The sequence below is a fragment of the Babylonia areolata genome, chromosome 31, assembly GCF_041734735.1.
Source record: "Babylonia areolata isolate BAREFJ2019XMU chromosome 31, ASM4173473v1, whole genome shotgun sequence".
Classification (NCBI taxonomy): Eukaryota; Metazoa; Mollusca; class Gastropoda; order Neogastropoda; family Buccinidae; genus Babylonia; species Babylonia areolata.
In genome coordinates this window covers 19,593,157-19,610,099 of record NC_134906.1, presented here as the reverse complement: position 1 = coordinate 19,610,099, position 16,943 = coordinate 19,593,157, and the positions used below count along the sequence as shown (strand labels likewise).

At 48.2% G+C, this 16,943-nt stretch overlaps 1 protein-coding gene across 10 annotated transcripts in view; it reads left to right on the top strand.

The window, feature by feature from the left end:
- Positions 1–16,943, top strand: part of LOC143276119 (uncharacterized) — a 355,742-nt gene that overhangs the window by 282,385 nt on the left and 56,414 nt on the right. The gene's annotated exons all lie outside the window — the stretch shown is intronic.

Below are 16,943 nucleotides of genomic sequence, written 5' to 3'. Positions count from 1 at the left end.
CCCCCCCCCCGCACCCACCCACTACCACCACCACCACCACCACCACCCTGAACCTTGACACCTCCCCGTTTCCCATCCCCTTATCCTATGGTGTAGGACAGTCGATGTGAAGACAAAGAAAGCAACCTGAAGTGGTACACAAAAGAAACCTTCACCACACACACACACACACACACGCTGAAAAGTTCCCCCACGTGGGTGACTTTTTCCTTGTTGCATGAAAAATTGTTTAGTTGTGGCCGTCGTTGTTCTCTTTCTCTCGTTCGTTTCCTCCACTTTGACAGTTTGATAGTGAACCGGGTCTCCTACCACAGACATTCTTTTTTTCCTCCTGAGACATTAGGTTGTTTTGTGGTTTTGTTTGGTTTGGGTTTTGTTGTTTGTTTTGTGTATTGGTAGGGGGAAGGGGGAGGAGGGTTCTTTTTGTTTTTTGGGGTTTTTTTTAAGTGAACACTTTTATATAGCCACCCCTTCTCTCTCTCTCTCTCTCTCTCTCTCTCTCTCTCTCTCTCGCACACTTACACAGATGTGTGTGAATGTTCTCTCTCTCTCTCTCTCTCTCTCTCTCTCTCACATGTGTATGATTTTTTTTCTCTCTGTCTCTGTCACTCACTCACAGAGAGAGAGAGAGAGAGAGAGAGGTCTGTTCTCCCAACCATATCCTCCATGGTGACTCGCTTTTCAATTCCAAATCGAACTTCCCCACCCCCACACGGACCCCCATTGGTCGTCAGAAGGGAAAAGCGGTACACCGTGTCTACGCTGGCTTTGTCTCAGTACCAAAAGAGCCTGTAGAGATAGTTTTATAGCTGTGTTCAGTGGGTTGGGGAGGGACTGTTGGAACAATAAATCCTAGTTGCCTGTACAACAGACTCAAACTGTCGGTACAATAGACACCACCAACTTTCGGAACAACAGACCCCAATATCGGTACAATAGACCCCAGTTTCCGGTACAACAGACCCCAACTGTCGGTACATCAGACCCCAACTGTCGATACAATAGACCCCAACTGTCGGTACAATAGGCCCCAATATCGGTACAACTGATAGACCCCAACTGTCGGTACAATAGACCCCAACTGTGTAGACCCCAGCTTCGGTACAACAGACCCCAACTATCGGTACAACAGACTCCAATTGTCGGTACAATAGACCCTAATATCGGTACAGTAGACCCCAACTATCAGTACAACAGACTCCAATTGTCGGTACAATAGACGCCAACTATCAGTACAACAGACTCCAATTGTCGGTACAGTAGACCCCAACTATCAGTACAACAGACTCCAATTGTCGGTACAATATACTCCAACTATCAGTACAACAGACTCCAATTGTCAGTGCAGTAGACCCCAGTTGTTTAGACCACAGCTTCCGGTACAGCAGACCCCAACTGTCGGTACAACAGACCCCAACTATTGGTACAGCAGACCCCAACTGTCGGTACAACAGACCCCAACTATTGGTACAGCAGACCCCAACTGTCAGAACAACAGACCCCAACTATTGGTACAGCAGACCCCAACTGTTGCTACAGCAGACCCCAACTGTCGGTACAACAGACCCCAACTGTCGGTACAACAGACCCCAAACAGCGTTTTCCTGCATGCATTGCTTGCATACTTATGCAGTTGCCGACCGACCGACCAGCCAGATGTGGGTCGGGCCCTACACTGGAATAACAAGGGAGTGTGAGTTTTAACGATTGGAACCAGGCAAGATCTGTGAGTATATTTTACAGTAATAAGAAAAGGGCTGTTTTTGACTGTAACAGGGGACCAGAAAAGGTTTGTGAATTTGCGGGGTTTGGGGTGGTTGTTTTTTTTTATATAATTTTTTTTTATAAATAAGAGATTGTGGTGTTTTTTCGCTTTTTAAAAAAAAAAGGATTTTGTCCCCGGTGTATCTCCATGTGCTGTTTTATGTCATTATGAGCTGTAGTATATATACTGCTTCATGGCAGGTGGTTGGAGCCCTCTGTGGTAGGGATGCAAGTTGTGAAATATCAACCTCATCATCACCAGTAGGAGTAGCAGCAGCAGCCTCAGTGGCAGTAGTAGTAAATTTCTGTGACTGATTTGGGATGTCCTGCTCACAGATGAAGGGAAGAGTGGTTTTGTGTGTGTGTGTGTGTGTGGTTGTTGTTGTTGTTATTTGGTTGGTTGGTTGGTTGTTGTTTTGTTTTTTTGTTGTTGTTTTTTTTGTTGTTGTTTTTTGTTTGTTTGTTGTTTTTTCGGGTCAGTGCGCTCGCTTTGACTCTTCCATGCCACAAGCTGTATATAGTTAAATGCATCGACTTTTCAGTATCAGTATCAGGAGCTCAAGGAGGCGTCACTACGTTCGGTCAAATCCCACATCTGCCAAGCAGATGCCTGACCAGCAGCGTAACCCAACGCGCTTAATCAGGCCTTTGAGTAAAATAAATAAAAATAATAGATAAATACATAAAGATATTACTACTAATAATAATGATATTTATAAGGCGCAAAATCTTGACGAAGACAACTCTAAGCGCAAAAAAACAACAACAAAAAAAAACGAAAAACAAAAATGATGATAAATAAGCAAATAAATGTGAAACATGCAGACATTCACACACACACACACACCACTCGACTTTGGGAAAAAACACACCAAAAAACAGTACAGTACAGTGTAATAATAAGCAACACGCGCTTCACTGCATGCTCCCAGCATATGTGTGTGACCACATTGGGTGTGGCGAGTCCGATGCTAATTGACTGACTGACTCACCCTACGTGCAGGGCTTTCCAGCCACTATTAGCATGGCTGCTGGCTTGATGAGAGTCAAGTGGGGGTGATGGGGATGGGATGGGAGGTGAACTGATGTGATGTTATGTGACGGTGTGACAAAGGCCTGTCTGTAGTGCGCATGAATATCGTTCATGTCATAGTGATGATGAAGAGTCGTTATGGCCTTGCTGCTAATCGACTGTGAAGAGGATGCCGTTATCATGGTTTGGTGGGGAACGGGTTTTGTGTGTGTGTGTGGGGGGGGGGGTTTGTTTTGGGTTTTTTTATTTGGGAGGGATGCTGCGTTGCAGCTTGCTTCGTTGTGTTGGTGGATTGTGGACTGGGTTTCTGTCTGCCTCTCTCTCTCTCTTCTCTGTCTCTGTCTCTCTCTCTTTCTCTCTCTCTCTCTCTCTCTCTCTCTCTCTCTCTCTCTCTCTCTCTCTCTCTCCTCTCTCTCTCTTTCTCTTTCTCCCCTCTTTCTCTCTTCCCCCCTCTCTCTCCCCTCTCTCTCTTTCCCCCCTCTCTATCTCCCTCCTCTCTCCCCTCTCTCTCTCTCCCCCTCTCTCTCTTCCCCCCCCCCTCTCTCTCTCTCTCCCTGCATCTGTCTCTCGTCCTGTCACAATCCCCCCTCCGCCCCTTCACACATAATGAAGCCGAATGAATTACATATCTGCCTGTCTCCTTTTCATTCTTTCATATCTCTTCTTCTCTTCCCCCCCCCCCCCCCCCTCTCTCTCTCTCTCTCTCTCTCTCTCTCTCTCTCTCTCTCACCTCCTCCCTATCCTTGTAACAAACGAGTATGATTTCACACATCCATTCTTTCTATCTCACCCCCCCCCCCCTTTGTAGCAAAGGAGTACGAGTCCGCCCTACCCTCCCCCTCCCGCGAGACCCCCGCCCCTGTAACAAAAACCAAAAAACACACACAAAAAACCGAGTATGATTTCAACCCTCTTCTATCTCCCCCCCCCCCCCCTTAACCATCCCACCCCTTGGTAACAAACGAGTATTATGATTCCCCTCCCCCACCCCCCACCCCCCCCCCGGGCCCCTTGTAACGATCGAGTATGATTTTATCAACCCTCCCCCCTTCCACATCTGTAACAAACTAGTATGACGCCCCCCGCCCCACCTCCACCCTCCTTATTCTCTATCTCCGCCACATCCCACATCCCACATCCCACCCCTATTCCCTTGTTACAAACGAGTATGATTTCACCACCGCCACATCTCTATCTCCCCTCAGCAACCCCCCCCCCCCTCCCCAACCACCCTTCTCTTTCTCTGTCTCCCCTCAGCCTCCCACCCCCCCCCCTCCCACCAGCAATCCCCTGTCCATGTAACAGTCGAATATGATTTTATCAGCCCCCACCCCCCCACCCCCCCAACACACTCTCACCCTCCTCCCCTTCTTTATCTCCGCCACATCCCACCCCATCCCATTCTTACAAACGAGTATTATTTCACCACCGCCACATCTCTATTTCCCTTCAGCAACCCCCCCCCCCCCCCCCCCCCCCCCCCCCCCCCCCCCCCCCCCCCCCCCACTGCTCGCCATCCCCCTCCACACACACACACACACACACACACACACACCGCCCTTGTAACAAACCAGTGGTGTGTAGAATGCCTGGCCATGCTATGCTGTGTCACCACCGACCACTCTGGCAGTTGGCGACACTGGTTTCCGTTACGTCCCGGGATGAGAATGATGCCAGCCAGCAATACAAGTTGACTCCGTCGCTAACTCACCCCCCCCTCCCCTCCACCCCCCCTTCCTTTCAACCCCCACTCCCACACACCCCACCTCTCTACCCTCTGCCGAGCTCCACAACGGATGCAAATTGGGCGGCGGATGCTGTAGCTAGCTGGCTTTGTGGCTGAGGCCTCTCCTCTCTCCCTGCGGGGGGAATGCACGGCTTGAATAATATAATACACTGCACTCTGCATGCATGCAGCTTTCTTTTTTTGGGGGGAGAGGCAAGTGTTGTGTGTGTGTGAGGTTTAGGGGCTTGGGAGGTAGGGGGGGCGGAGTGGATTGTGTTGATTAAATGGGGGTCTTGAAGCATTGTCGTTTTGGGGGTTAAAATAAATATTTAACATTGTCTTCTTTCTCTCTCTCTCTCTCTCCCCCCCCCCCCCTCTCCTCTGTTTCATTGTGTGCGTGTGTGTGTGTGTGTGTGTCTCATCATATGTGTGTGTGTGCCCTCTCATATATATATATATATTTTTTTTTAATATATGTGTGTGTGTGTGTGGCATGGGGGTGAGTTATAGTTTTTAGTCTCTTCAGACAGCCGTTATTTACGTCACATGTGTTTACGACGTGCACGAAATTCGTCCACTATCATTGACATAAACATTGCTAATTGCTACCCTCTTCTTCTCCTCAGTCGACGACAAAATAACAAACCCTGTAGTTCTAAGATTGCTTTTGGGACGAAACATTAATTTCTCCAATCCCTTCCCAGTCAGTTCGGGCCGTGTCTGGGTGCTAGTCTTTCGGGCAATAACATGCTGAACGGACCAAAATTGTCTGTGAAGTATGCACATTGGATCTCAGAAAGAAACACCGTCATGAAGGATGAACGGGCCTACCAAGGCCCCAAGCGTCTGCTGTAAAGTTTCACTTATAAAAAGTCTGCATGTGGCTTGTCTTACGCTGTAAGGAAACAACGAATAAACACAAACGGAATACAAATCAACATCAAGGCCTCACAGAAGAAGAGCGACAGCTGGAATGGCCAACGAAGAAACTTTAGTGGCCCTCCCATGTAACGGGACACCAGACCAGCTGCCTGTACATCGGGAGTAGAGCAGTACACGTCCCTCAGACAGCCGTTATTGACGTCACATTGTTCCAGACATCACGTCCGGCCGGCTCCAGATGATAACAGTCACACCATACAGTGGTGATGGGAGAAAGAACCCGGTGCCGTGTGTGCGTGGAGGGGAAGAGTGGGAAATAAAACGTAGATGGCAGGAAAACACGTGCTCTATAAATAGCCTCGCGCTTCGAACTGCATTTGCTTCTCCTACCACCACCACCACCTCCGCCGCCACCGCCACCAGCACCACCCAAGCACAGGTCACGAGCCTTGGAAGGCAGGGAGCGCGTGCTGGGGAAAGGGAGGTAAAGCTGTCTGTGGCAACCAACAACTCCCTGCAGCAGGCTCACGGACCATCTATCGGAGCGGAAACAGCGCGCTACACAAGACAGACACACAGAGAGGCGGATGGTGCGGTTTTCTGTGAACACTCTGGGACAGTAGTAGTGACTGGACAAGTCGGCGGTAGGAAAAGAGTGGGCCTGGCACCTTTTGGGCAGGACGTGCACTTTGTGTGGTGGAGCGAAGAGGATACCGACGCTGACGGGTGAGTAAAAGAAGACAATAACACACACATAGAATCAAACAAAAAGAGGATGGGATAGAAGCGGGCAGACGAGCCAGCTGTCGTGTGCATGCAGAAAGATGCCAGCTCAGTCGCCCTGTCTGTGTGTTGTACAAAGGAAGAGAGGCGGGAGGGCAGGCCGTGTTCAAACGAGAAAGAAAGGAAGAGAGAGAGAGAGGGTGTGAGATGAGAACGGATGCTGGTGGAGGATCGATCGTGTCCTTGTGGTCTGCTGACAGGGGAGAAATCCAATGTCCGTATTGTGGTGTTTTTGGTGGTTCCAACCTCCACTGTCCTTGCCGGCTTGGGTCAAGCCCCGCATAGTGACCGGCGTTAGCGAAAGCTTGGCATAGTACGCCTTCCAGATCCGAATCAGTTGGAATTCGTGTCCAAGTTCAGCCCTGAAATAGCTCCCTTGCGGTCGGCTTGGCCATAAGTAACCTGATTTGATATGATTTTTAACCCATCCAGGTTGTAACGATTGCTTGCGTGATGAATGTTTTACAAGTGGCTTTTGGGGGAAGTGTGGGAAGAGCGAACGAACCATTCGTTGAGCACTTGGAGATATGTCAGTGGCAGAATGTGTGTTGTGATTCCAGTCGTCTCTGAAACGCTGATGGGTCGTCGTTCCCACGGGGATTGGCTTATGGTTAAAGCCCCCCATTCCTCAGAAAGTGGTAGTCAGCACAGGCATTGGATGTCATTGGATTGGGAATGAAAACATCACAAGGAAGATTAGTCAGTTGTATGTTTGTTCAGGGGGTAGGGGAGGGGGTGTCACTGTGTGTGTGTCACTGTGTGTGTCCATGCTTTGGAATTGTAAGGCAGAATAACATACACGTGTATGAATGTGTGTGTCGGGGGGAGGGGGTGTGGGGGGGGGGGGGTCTGAGAATGTCACTGGATTTTATTTACCAGTTTGACTACATTTTTAAGAAGCGGATAAACTGGTTCTTCTTTAATTTGAGGAAACGTAGTACCAGCACTTCACTTGGAGGACTATGGTGTGTTGCATTGTTGTCCTTTTTTCCTTTCTTTTTTAATACTTTTTTTTTTCCAAGGTCAGGGTGGAGACATTTTTATCAGATGTTGATAGTGATCAGTGCGGTGCTATAACAAGCAATAGCCATTATGCTTGTTATCAGCATAGAATTGATATTTTGCTCGGTTCATATTAGTCCAGCAAAATAATGGGGAAAGAACACATCTTACAGTTATTTCCAGCATTGTGATTTTTTGTTGACTTTAATGGTTTTTGTTGTTTTGTTTGTTGGGTTTTTTGTTGTTGTTGTTTTGTTGTTGGTGGTGTTTTTTGTTTATTTGTTTTTTTAATCAGCAGTGCTGTAAGTTGTAGTGACAGTGATTGTCAGTTCAATATGCGCTGTATGCTGATGTGGCGAGACACACTGTGATATGGGCCTGCGTGTTGTATCATGGAGAGGCAGCCAATCGTCCCGTCATTCTTTCTGTGTCTGGTTATCACTGTCTTCCTCCTTTCCCTCTCTCCCTCCACTCCTCTCTCTCTCTCTCTCTCTCTCTCCCTCTCTCTCTCTCTCTCTCTCCCTCTCTCTCTCTCATCGTCTCGTTCTCTCTCACCACTCCCCTCTTTTTCTCTCAATCTCCTGGTATTCCTGTTCCCTTTTTATTTGCTTCCACTCACCCCTTTCTCTTTCTCATCATCCATTTTCTCTTCATCCCTCCACTCCCCTCTCTGTCTCTCCATCTTCCTAAATTCCTACCCCCTCTTTCTTTCCTTCCGCTCATCCTCGTCTCTTTCTCTCTCATCCATTCCTCCATCCGCCCCTCTCCCCCCCCCCCCTTTCACTTTATCCCCCCCCCCCCCCCCTTTTCTCTCTCTATTATCAGGTTATGCCTCACCCTATCTCATAAGTAATTTTCCAGTAAATAGTCACCGTCACATACCTTGCCTCGGCCAAGAATTGATCTTTATAAAACAAGTCCCACATACTCTGGTGGATATTTATGGAATTCTATTTCATCTACACTTAATATAAACTCCAGTTTCAGTGTCTTCAAAAGACTATATCATAAACATCTAATGTCAGAGCTAAGTTCTACGAATCCTTGAAATTACCGAGACTGATAAACAAATGATGTATTCTCAGTATCCTTTTCTATTTGTCTATCTCCTTTCCTCCCTTCCTCCTTCCCTCCCTCCTCCCTCTCTTCCTCTCTCTCTCTCTCTCTCTCTCTCTCTCTCTCTCTCTTTCAACAGTTTTCCTCTCTTTCCTTCTTCGTATCTCTTCCTCTCTTACCGTCTTCTTCCCTCTCTCCTTCACGCAAAATCATACTATGTTGTGGGGAATTGTGTATTTTCTATGCCATTTATTGTTCTTGTTGTTGTTGCCATGCAATGTTTTTGGGGTTCTTTTTCCTCCTTTTTTAGGTCTTCTTGTATTTCCTAGATTAGTTTATACGTTTTCTATACGAGTGTAGGATGAAAACAGGCCGATAAGTGCCTATTCCTTTTCCCCTCAATAAAAAAAAAGAGTTCGATTTCGATTTCGATTTCGATTTCCCTTTCTTTCCACCCCTCTCCCTCCGTTCATCCCCCCTCTCCCTCTCTCTCTCTTTTCTGTTTGTCACTCCATCCTTCCCCCTCTTATCTTTCCCTCCGTTCCTCCGTTTCTCTCCCTCCACCCCTCTCTTTTCTCCCTCTCTCATCCTTTCCTCCTTCAGTTACATGAAATGATGATGCAACATTTGCATGCACCCCCATGGGATTTCCTGAAACAAACACGTCTTGTCTTGTCTTGTCTTGTCTTGTCCTCTCTCTGTCCCTTCCTCACACACACACACACACACACACACACACAACCCCACCATTCCATGCCATACATCCCAGCCTACGGCCGGCAAGTGGCAGCAGCAGCGTGCAGGATGGCGGAACAGACACCACCACAGCACACCACCACCACCTACATCAGCAGTGCAGTGACCTTGGCCCTACAACTCTACAGGCTGCGGGCTGCCGGCCTCCCCCTGCCCTGGGCACAACAGTCATGTTGATATGTACACTGCACACACACACACACACACACACACACACACACACACACACACACACACAGAGTCACTCATTCATTCATTCACACACACACACACACACACACACACACACACACACACAGAGTCACTCACACACACACAGTCACTCATTCACACACACACACACACACACAAATTTACTCACTCATTCACACACACACACACACACACACACACACACACACACACACACAGTCATTCATTCACACACATACACACACACACACACACACACACACCACATGACATCACATACGTGTGTGTATATATATATATGCATTCATAAATCTGCTCATTACTGTTGCCATATGTGGGCAAAACCTAAACCATTCTTTGTAACGTTCCAGACTAGTGTTTCCTTACATCAAAGGTCAAACGCAGTTAATTAAGATGCCACGCTCTTTTTGTGCTTGAGAGGAGGGAGGAGAGAGGGTGAACATCGTGATAACTTTCATACCAGTGCGTGGTTTCATCAGTGTTGCGCGCGCGCGCACACACACACACACACACACACACACACACACACACACACACACACACACACACACACACACACATACAGACAGACACACACAACAAATTGGTACTGCATTTTGTATTGCGTATTTGTTGTACTATCAAAGTGGATTTTGATTTTTTTTTTTTTCCCCCAGCGCAAAATGATGCAAATAAAGGACAACCCTTTCGTTGATGTGGGTTCGTTTCCGTGCGTTTAGTGCATTATATGCTGCAGACGGGGACTCTGGTTTATCATCTCATCCATATAACCCGCGACAGAGAGCGTAGAAGGGTTTTCCATACGGTCTTTGCTGTAACACAGACCGCTACTCATGGTTTAGGTGAGGGCTTATAGGAGAAGTAAAAATTCTTTGACCGTGTCTGAGACTCGAACCCCGGAACACTCTCGCTTCCTCAGCAGTCGGGCGCGTTTACCACAAGGCCACCGCTCCATGTGTATACATGTACGTGTGTGTGTGTGTGTGTGTGTGTGTGAAAGATCAACTGAGGCGTTAGCGCATTGTGACAGCAAGCAGCCACACACAACACAAGTGGTGTGTGTGTGCGTGTATGTGTATGTGTTGCACAGCATGAGGAAGGAAATGCTACGCCCTACAGCCCCCCTCCCTCCCCCACCCCCACTTCCACCCTTTGGTACTGACGTCTGACATGACAAACTGCCTCCGCCTTGCCTCTGGCCCCTCGGGCTCAGTAGTATTTAGCTCAGTGCTCTCCCCCCTCGCTTAGCTCCATTGATTGTCTTCATTGGCCCTGACTACGTCATTACGGGCCGGGGAAGGGGGGCATGGGATGTTGCAATCGTGGCGGAAAGATTGAGGGGAGAGGGGAGCAGAGATCTGTAGACAATGAGGGCAGAAGAGAAGGCGGAGGGGGTGAGAAGAGTCCGAACAGTTGGATCAGAGAGAGAGATGGGGGCGGGGGAGAGTGGAAAATGGGATCAGGAATGATAAGCAGATTTATTCATTTGTAATCATAGGAGGAGAATGGGTTAAGGGGATGGGGGGGGGGCGGAGGGGGGGAGAGAACCAACAGATTTACCAGTGGTCAGATAGCGCACGCACACATACATTTACACACTCGCTCGATTGCGTCCGCGCGCACGCACACACACCCACAATCTCTCTCTCTCTCTCTCTCTCTCTCTCTCTCTCTCTCTCTCACACACACACACACACACACACTCTCTCTCTCTCTCTCTTTCTCTCTCTCTGTCTCTCTCTCTCTCACACACACACACACACACAAACGCGCTCGCGTGCACGCACAGAGATAGAGAGATAGAGTGAGTGTGTGTGTGAGAGAGAGAAAGAGAGAGAGAGAACACACAGTTTTCAGTTTTTTGTCTCCTTACATCTCTCTCTCTCTCTCTCTCTCTCTCTCTCTCTCTCTCTCTCTCTCTCTCTCACACACACACACACACACACACACACACACACACACACACCCTTTCTCTCGCTGTCGTGTACTCTCTCTCAACGTCCCCACATACCCTTCTCTCCACCTCCTCTCTCCCCAACCATTCCCTCTTCTCATCTCCCACCCCTCCATCTTCTCCACCAGTCTATAAAATAGTTCCACGGTGGGGAAGCCGGGTGCGTGGTATGTGGAGCCATGCTGCACGAGCAGTAGCAGAGTATGTATACAGACAAGCGGAGGAGCCAGAGCATGGTGGAGAAGGGGGAAAAAAAACATGAAAAAAAAATGGAAAAAAAACACCGCGTGTTCTTGTTTTTACCTGAGGTCTCTTGGGACGTGCAGTACACAGGTAGAGGCGATACTTACCTGTATGTATGTGTGTAGGCTGTCTGGCTGGTCTCGGGGTGAGCTCTGGCATCTGCCAAAGCAGGGAGGGGGGAGGGGAGCTTCTTTCTTCTCATGTTAAGTTTGCAGGTAACGATGTTTAGGGGGTGGGGGTGGAGAGAGGAGGGAGATGATGGGGTGCAGAGTGGATGATGTGGTGGTGGTGGTGGTGGAGCCGGTTCCGCTCCACCCACTCCTCCTTCGACTCCCTGCCGGGGTAGCTTGATAAGGTGTGTGTGTGTGTGTTTGTTTTTTATGTGTGTGTTAATGCGCGTGCGAACGTGCGTGCGTATGTGGGCCGCGCTTAGCGCACTAGTGTATTGTAAATTTGCAGTTGAAAAGACAACTTATTAAAATGAAGGTATGGATAGTTAGGTGATCTTTGAAACTGATGTTGGGCTGTTTACTCTTTCTCTCTCTCTCTCTCTCTCCCTCTCTCTCTCTCTCTCTCTCTCTCTCTCTCTCTCTCTCTCTCTCTCTCTCCCCCTCCCTCCCTCCCTCCCCTTCTCCCTCTTTCCCTCTCTCTCCCTCTCCTTCCCTCTCTCTCTCTCTCTCTCTCTCTCTCTCTCTCTCTTCCTCTTATCTCTCTCTCTCCCTTCCCTCTCTCTTCCCTCTCTCTCCCCCCTCTCTCTCCCTTCCCTCTCTCTCCCTTCACCCTCTCTCTCTCTTCCTTTCTCTGCGTGCCACCGTCCCCACTCGTCCCCGTCCCTTCCTCCATACTTTCTTCCCAACTTTTGTTGTTTTGGGGGTCTGTTTTCGTTCTCCACATTGACTTGGTATGCTGTTGTTTTAGTTATGTATGTATATATATATATATATATATATATATATATATATATATATATATATATGTATGTATGTATGTGTGTGTGTGTGTGTGTGTGTGTGTGCGTGTGTGTGTGTGTGTGTGTGTGTACATACTCCAATAGGAGTGAAAGGATAATTAAAACTTGAAACTTGTCTCAGCCATAAAATGGCCCTTGTGTGGTCGGCTGGAGTATAAGGAACATGGTCTGACTTGATAGAGAGAGAGAGAGACAGACAGACAGACAGACCTACAGAGATAGATAAATAGGTGGTTCCAGACAAGGTAGGAAGTTGTGCTGTCTGTGATGGTTCTCTGTCATGCAGCAGTGAGGCAGGGCGTCAGCTGTCAGCGGACCTACCTGCTTGGTTTAGGGAATGCTACATCTGTGTTATCAGTCCCCACACTCGACACCCCATCAAAGCGACTGTTGGCTGCACTGTGCTGTGCTGCCCTCCAGCCCTTCACTCAGTCACATCTTTCAGGCTCTCTCTGTCTGCAGTTATAGTACAGCCACCACCACTAGTATAGGGAGTTTGGGTTGGCGCGAGGGAACGGGGTTTGTATCAGACGGGGGAGGATTCTCCTACCGCTGGCGATTTGGTTTCTCTGGGTTGTCTGTCTGTCTGTCTGTCTCTCTCTCTCTGTCTGTCTGTCTCTCTCTCCCTCTCTCTCCCTCTCTCTCCTTTCCTCTTCTTTTCACTCTCAACACCACATGTTGATTCCTTCCCCATTGATCCCCGCAAGTTTTGCCACCACCACCACCACCACCCCACCCCATCACCCTCCCTCCCCACACCCTCCTCCTCCCTCACCACGGAAAGAGACCGACAGAGCCATTGACAGAGTGAGTGGAGGGGCTCTTTCCATGCATGGAGCCCTGGCGGAGCTTTTCATCCCCGAAACGAGGATCGATAAGTGAGGCTTTACAGGGAGGGGAGCTGGCTACATGATCCTTGACTTAGTCCTTACGTGTGATTGCCCCTTTCAAGGCTGTAAGCCGGTCTGCCATCAGAAGGGGAAAGAAAAAGAAAAGAAAGGAAGCTCGGGCAATGTTCCTTAATGACCTGATCATTCTTAATCAAGGTTTATTGGCGCACGGATGCAACCCTCCCCCCAGCCCCCACCTCAAAAAAAAAAAAAAAAAGGAAGGAAGGAAAGAAAAAGAAAAGGAAGAAGGGGGGGGAGGGAGGGAGTCCTTTAGCAGTGTTGTTCAGTCTTCTAAAGGCTGCAGGCTCACAATAGCTAAGTGGTTAAAGCGTTGGACTTTCAGTCTGAGGGTCCCGGGTTCGATTCTCGGTAACGGCGCCTGGTAAGTAAAGGGTTGAGATTTTTCCGATCTCCCAGGTGAACATAAATGGTTATGCAGATCTGCCAGTGCCTGAATCCTCTTCATGTGTATACGCATGCAGCAGATTAAAGACGCACGTTAAAGATCCTGAAATCCATGTCAGCGTTCGGTGGGTTATGGAAACAAGAACGTACCACTGAAAACGGAGTATGACTGCCCATGGCAGGGTAAATTTTAAAAAAAAATTAAAAATTAAAAAAAAAAAAAACAGGCATACACGCAGAATGTTTCATGCCTGTATGAGTGTGCCTGAAACCTGGTTGAATGACACAATAAACGACTGATGGGCGCTCAATGGTTGCCTGTTACGCAAAAGCTTCCGTGTTAGTAAAGCGCTTACAGTTGAGTCTCCGACCGAGGACAGGCGCTGTGTTAGTATCCAGATCATTATCAAATTATACGAACTTCTGCCATTTGCTGTAATGTTCCGTTTCCTGGTGTCAGAAGTACTGTTGGCACACAAAATGATTGTGAAGGGAAAAAAAGGACCAGGTCCGTTCTGTCACGACTATTTTTTCCAGTTGTGGGTCTAATGAATCATGGTGAAGGGTGTGAGTGAAAACAAAGAAATAGGGTTGGTGAGTGCTGTCGTTTTGTCAGGATGGGATTGCCTTAACTTCCGAAAGATGTGACAGTCAGCAATTAGTACTGCATGCAGAAAATAGCTGTATGTATGTCCTGTTGGTATCACTGCAGGATATGATTCATGGGGGATTCCATGTCCTGATATTGTTTGCTGCGCGGATGCGTATTACAATGCTGTCTTCGTTCCTGTTTCTATACACGTGTGCGGCCTTGATACTAAAAACAATGATGTCCTCTTTTGTTAGTAATGGGCAGTCTTTACGCTGAGCTAGAGGAGTAAGTAAGATGTAACAAACACAGTGGTGATCGTTGATGGCTATAATAACTTGTTGTCAGTAGGTTGCAGGACCAGTGGCTACAAAGGTAACTTGAGATAATAAGGCAATGTCCGTGCAGTGTGATGGAGACGGCCACACTTCTGTAGCAGTGCCGGCACAGATTGGGTCTCTCCAGTCACAGTGATACTGCCGCCATCCCTGCTGTGTTGTGGTGCGGTGAAGGCCCGCTCCACGTGACGGATGGGTCTGCCTCACCAACGGAGGAGCGTTGGTACCAAAGGCTTGTGCATCTCGTTCGGTACTTCGCGCCTGGTCTGTCAGGGAGGTAGCTGGCAGGAATCGTGGTCTTATTAACTCACTCAGTACGGCCAGTCCTCTCTTTTCCTCTACACAGACCCCTCGGATGTCCAGTGGGTGTCTGAATGACCCAACCTTCAGCTTCCGTCGTCAGAGTTGTGGTATTCTTTGTCAACATTCACCTCTTCAGTATAAGAGCCTTCCACTTGCAATATTTTGATGGTGGTAATTGGGGTGAAACGCTGTTAACGTCGTCTCTTTCGCCGTTCGTATGGAGAGAGTTAATGTTCTTCCAGTTCAGTCCGTGGGCTGGAGTGACTCTCTCTCTCTCTCTCTCTCTCTCTCTCTCTCTCTCTCTCTCTCTCTCTCTGTTATTTTGTGAATATTTTCATTTTCTGTTTTCCCTGAGGGCTGGATGAAAAAAGTACATGAATGCTTATTCCACTTCCCTCAATATAAAAAAAATCGTTCTCCTCTCTCTCTCTCTCTCTCTCTCTCTCTGTCTCTCTCTACCACCTTCATACTCCACTCCTCCACTGTGCCTGTTGCGTTGTTTAGAATCACGAGTTTCTAGTGCTCTTGTTTTGTGATCGGAGTTCTCTTTGGATTTTAACGTTTGTGAGTTATATTGCACTTATATTCGGATTGAAATCAGAGGTCAGACCCGTCCTATATGGCATAATTTTTAGAGAGTTTCACATTTATTTGGATGACACGTCTTCAGCGACTGGTTACAAGTTACGCAACACACCTTTGATCGATCTCTTGGCACGACACGCATTCTGATAAGAAGTAAGAATCACGGATCAACTTGATATCCCTGTGACTTTAATGCCGGCATGCTGGTATTGGTTTTTCATTTGTTTTAGATGCGACGTCTGCTGTGCTGTGCACAGTCTCCGCTCAGTGCGGCACGTCGTCTTCTGAGAACCATGTCGCGCGCTGATTAGTGACGGCAGTTCTCTCGTCACAGTCTCAGTCCGTCTGTCGTTCTGCACCGCTATTCCCAGTTCCTTGCGGCACCACACATCAGTGTGGGTATGAAAGTGACGAGCGAGCGAAAAACTGTGCTGGTAACTGGCAGCTTACCCTCTGTAACTGACAGAACCAGAAAGCTTGCTTGCTTGCTTGCTTGCTTTTTTTTTTTTTTTTTTTAAGGAGCCTTGTCACTCAAGCGATTCCATTTTCCACCCCACCCCACCCCTTCTTCCTTCGTCCTTCTCCAGCCTTCTCAGCCCTTATTGCCTTCCCCTGTCAGTAACTTGGTGCGATACTAGGGTAGCGTTTGAAGAAAAGTCGAACACTCGTATGTTTTTTTTCCTATGCTTTTTAAAAATGATTTTCAGATTAATCCCTGCTCTCACAGCCCCCACTGCCTCGGTTATCCCGGCACACTTGGAAGTGTGCTTCGTGGTGATGAAGAAAGGCTTCAGGTTAGCTTTTCGGTGCTGTCGGAGTGAGTAGTCGTTGACATAAACTCACACCTTTCCTCCTTATAACCTCCTTTCCCCCTTACAAACTCCTCTCAAGAGAGAGAGAGAGAATGCGTTCGCTCGCGCGCACACACATCATCATCAATGCGTTCTCGTACAGATCATCATCAATGCGTTCGCACACACACATCATCATCATCACGAATGTTTTCGCACACGCATCATCACGAATATTTTCGCACACGCATCATCATCACCATCAATGCGTTCGAGCACACACATCATCATCAGCCACACAATGACGCTCTCTCAACACATCATCGTCACCATCACCACCAGGTGCAAAACACACGCGACAGTTCTTCTAAGGCAAACACAGAACAGCGCAAACCCAGGTTCGATCAAACACGCGCACACGAGCCCGCCAACCCAAGACAGACCGCTATGCCCCAACAACAACCCCTCAGGCACAAGACAAACACAAACATGCCCCACACGCACTCACACACAGCCAACTCCGCAGGCTAAAGACAAACACTGGGGGGGAAACGCAAACTAACAGCACAGAACAGCAATACAAGACATGAGAACCAGCAGCTTCCAACAAAGTGAGAGAGGAGGAAAAAGAAAAGAACCCCCGAAAACAGCCCGCCGGGT